We start from the raw sequence: 4,671 nt of genomic DNA on the forward strand, positions 1-4,671 counted from the left end.
TCTTCCCAGCAGGGGTCTCTTTCCGTGGGCTGGGGGCGGCTGGTAGGTTGGAAGGCCCAGCTGGCCTACAATTCAGCCCCGCCCTTCTCGCCCGCTCCACTCCCGATATGTTTATCCAGCACGGCAGCAAGGCAAGGCAAGTTTATTTGTATCGCACAATTCGTACACAAAGTAATTCAAAGTGCTTTACAGAATAAGAAATACATTAAAATCATAATAAAAACAAATCAAAACATAAATAATCATGAAGATTAAAATTAAAAAAGAGAGACATAAATTGGAGAGAAGAGTGCGGAATGAAAACCTTTCAGTTATATGCACAGTTAAACAGAAATGTTTAGAGTCTGGATTTAAACAGCGTCACAGAAGAGTCTGTCTCACATGTTCAGACTGTTCCAGGTTTTAGCTGCATGAACCTGAAACTCTGACTCCCCTTGTTTAGTCGTGACTCTGGGCACCAGCAGGAGGTCGGTCCCTGAGGTCCTCAGAGTGTGAGATGGTTCATATGACACTAACACGGCCATGGAGAGACTTGTACAAACAGAGCTGCTTTAAAGTCTCTGAGGCACAGGAGCCAGTGCAGAGACCTGAGCACAGGACTTATGTGCTCGTACTTCCTAGTTCGAGTCAGGACCCGAGCTGCAGCGTTCTGGATGTTCTGCAGCGTCTCACAGCTCGTTTGGAGAGACCAGTGAGCAGAACATTACAGTATCTAACCTACTGGAGACAAACGCATGGATAAGTTTCTCCAAGTCTGATTTAGACAGTAAACCTTTGATTTTTGCTTTGTTTTTTAGATGGTAAAAGGCTGCAGATGTTATTGATTTGATGTGGCTGTTAAAGTTCAAGTCTGAGTCCATTATTACCCCTAGATTTCTTGCCTGATTTGAAGGTTTTAGAGAGAGAGACTGGAGGTGACTGCTGACACTGTCCCTTTGTTTCTGTGACTTCAGTCTTGTAGGAGTTTTAGCTGGAGAAAGTTGTTTTTGCATCCACACACTGATCTGTTGGATGCAGTGACCAAGTGAGTCCACTGGTCCATAGTCTCCTGCTGCCAGAGAGACGTAGATCTGAGTGTCATCTGCATAATAGTGGTAGGACACGTTATTGCTGCTTATTAACTGGCCTAGTAGTTGGGTCCGCTCCAGCCTCTGCAACAGCAGTGGGGGAGAACAAGTCACACAACACACGAGCACACGGCAAAGCTGAATAATCCCCCACAGTGGCAAGAAGGCTACAGACGTCCCTTTCTCGTCAAGTGGCCGTTTATCCGCTCTCCAGCTGTCTCGGGCGGTGGAGGGGTTCTCTCTGGGCTCTCTGGGCACTTCTGGGCTTCGGCGCAACATCGACCCTGGGCGTAAAGGGGGAGAGTGCACTCACTGTCCGCAGCACAATAAATAGTCATTAAAAACAGCGACACGCTCCAGAGGCGTGTTTGGGCGTCCCTTTACCTTAGCTCGGCTGGACGGTGAATATAGTCTAGGGTGGTTAGGCTGGCTCCTCGCACCCGCTCGCCGCTGATCCCCCCAGTCACACGTGCTCCACCCGGCGCAGGTAACACTGTGGATGAGGAGAAAGAACTAACATCCCGCACCACGTACGCACACACACAGCAAGCTCACACGGAGGGCAATACACACGTCCCTTCACTTAACTGTCAGCGCGCGTTGTGTGTCTCATTCAGCGCCTCTTGTCCCCGTGGCTCGTTCGTCCTCCGTGTCCTCTGCGCCTCTTGTGCCTCTTGTGCCTCTTGTGCCTCTTGTGCCTCTTGTGCCGGTTTCCGAACGTTTTCTTTTCCTGTTTCCCTGTCCTCAAGAGTCAGATCCAGGCATTTTTATATCCCAGGTTCATGTGGCAGTGTCCAATAAAAACAGTCAGGGGTTTGACTAGGGGCGTGACCAATTAGTCCCACATCCTCCGCTGCACACAAGAAATGATTCAACCCCATTATAGTTCATGCAGTGAATCACAGCAAACACAGCAACCACAGCAAGTAACAAAAAAACACAATATACAGTTCTGTGCAGTGGGTTTATCTAAATGTCCTCACACCCTTTGACATAAACACGTCATTTTAGCAGTGCAATAAATATTAAAACATTTGATGAACAATGTTGGTAAATAGAAGAGGTTTGGTCAGACTATTTCACATATTATAACTATTACACAAAGTTTCAAATGTACTCAAGTATTTACCAGACTGTTACAACACTTATATTTATTGATGATGGATTAAGATGATTCCATGTATTTGATTTTGGAAGATCATATTATTTTTCTATGCAGCTAACCAAGTTAAGTCGGGTCACAATATTGTTTACTTTCAAATATATGGAAAAACCTCTCTCATTAGCATATAGAATTCCATCATCATGGTACATGTGATGTGGCTTCTCATCGCAGGTGTATAAGGGAGAGAGTTGTGTTCAGTTTGTCCACTTTCGTCCAGGACGACACACAGATAGCAGCATATCTCAAGCTCTCCTCAACTTTTCAACTTTTACAAGTCACCAGCTCAAACAAAGCTTCAGCTCCTGTTCTCATCGGATACGTGGTAAGTAGTCGCTGTTAGTCGTCACTGTAACTCTGAAAACGAGACACAAATGAAAAAAAATCACACTGGACGACTCTGTCTACATGTTTTGGTCCATAATGTTGTTTCTACACACAACTCATGAGTTTTATGATTGTACTACTTGTTACTTCAAAATAATATGACTTAAGTACATGTACATAGTGTTTCAACAAGTTACTCAAGTAAGAGTAAAAGGTATTTGGGAAAACTAGTTCTCAAGTAAAAGTAATTATAGAGTAACTGTCTGGACATAACATCTAATTTGCAAATTGTAGCTTGGAGTGATAAAATATTTCAAAATGCACATGGTGAATTCAAAGGTCAGATTGTAGACAGTGTTAATAAAACACCATCAAACATGACTATGTGTTGTAGTAGTTTAAAGTGTAAAATATGATGTTGGCTCTTAAGTGTGTTGAGTTAAAATGTATTTGTGTGTTTTTACAGATATCCATGCACAACAGGACAATGAACTCAGAAGCTAAGGTGTTGGGTCATATGTCAGCCCAAACTGAAGCCATATTGGAAGACCGTATCAAGTATGGACACTGATAGAACCACACGGTCACTGAACTCTCCTGCCAAACCAGGGCCCTCCAGATCACATGGGCCTTCTCCAAGAAAAACTATTACTCTCCTCGGGACAATCCTTACGCCAGAGCAGAGAGCCCTGTGCAGGTGGCAAAACAGGCCAGTGGTGAAAGAAAATCACCTAACGCCAGCAGCCCAACGGCGTCTACATCAAAGGTAAACTCCCATCCCACACAGACACTTTCACACAGGACACAGAGCTATTCTGACTTTTGCTACATCTTTCTTATATCAACCTTAAAACTTAATATCAACCTTAAAACTGTAGTTATGATGTGTTGTTTTTTAACTCTAGAAGTTATAACCCATTATATAGTGCACCTTTAAGTTATGCAAACTAAAAAAAAGTATTTTTTTTCAAGAAACGAAAACGCCGCTTGAGGAGTTGTCAGAGTATGATGACGCGTTTATAGCTGAAATTGAAGCCATTTTGCATGACTTTATCAGTAAGACAACTGAGGACACATGGTCACTGGGCTCTCCAGCGAAACAGGGGCCCTCTCCATTGAAGTTAAACTCCCATCCCACACAAACAAGTTACACATAGGCTGCGTTCAGACTGCAGCCTGAAGTGACCCAAATCCGATTTTTTGGCCCCTATGTGACCTGTATCTGATCTTTTAATGACAGTCTGAACCACACAGATCCGATTTTTTCAAATGTGACCCAGGCCACTTCGAAATGTGGTCCTGAAACCGATACATATCTGATCTTTTGACATGTGACTTCAGTCTGAACGGTCAAAGTGCATTCATCCGACCTACACGTTATCAACAAGACACAAACGTCACTATTCTGCGCTGAAGTAGGTGAAATAGTTAATGAACTCTGTGTCACTGAAGTGAAGCACATCACCACTCACCACTCTTGGCTCCGTCTCCACATCCACACGTTCCTTTCAACGGACGTCGCTGCCGCTGTCCCACAAAACACCACGACCAAAAACCTCGTCCTTCTCCTTCTCAATCTCCTCCTTAAAACAAGTAAGTTGTTCATGTTCTGGCTCCGGTACGAGAGGAACTTTAAAATCTCCAGGTGCTCGATGCTGCGTCCATGTTTAAACAACTTCCATAAACACAGAGCACACTCGCTGCGGTTGACGTCATTGTGTCTCCAGTGCACATGTGGGACACTTTCAGGCCGTTTAATGTTCACACTGGAGTCACATACAAGTCACATTTAATTGGAAATGTGAATGACCTCGCAAAAACATTGGATTTCACAAAAAAATCGGAATTGAGCGTTAAGCCCTGCAGTCTGAACGTAGCCTTAGAGAAAGTGCTGGTCAAACTTTTGCTAGGGATTTCTTTATATCAACCATAAAACAGTTGTTATAATGTGGTGGTAGATTATTTAAAGTGTTTTTTTTTTATATATATAGGAGTTAGACGCCCATTACAGAGGAAGAGAAGGAGATGGCAGCCGAACTTGAAGCCATGATGAACGGCTTTATAAGTGAGGACACTGAGAGCAACTCACGAGCACTGGACTCTCCACCAACACCG

The sequence above is a fragment of the Boleophthalmus pectinirostris genome, unplaced genomic scaffold (genome assembly GCF_026225935.1).
Source record: "Boleophthalmus pectinirostris isolate CB_2022bp ecotype Guang Dong unplaced genomic scaffold, ASM2622593v1 HiC_scaffold_20, whole genome shotgun sequence".
NCBI lineage: Eukaryota > Metazoa > Chordata > Actinopteri > Gobiiformes > Gobiidae > Boleophthalmus > Boleophthalmus pectinirostris.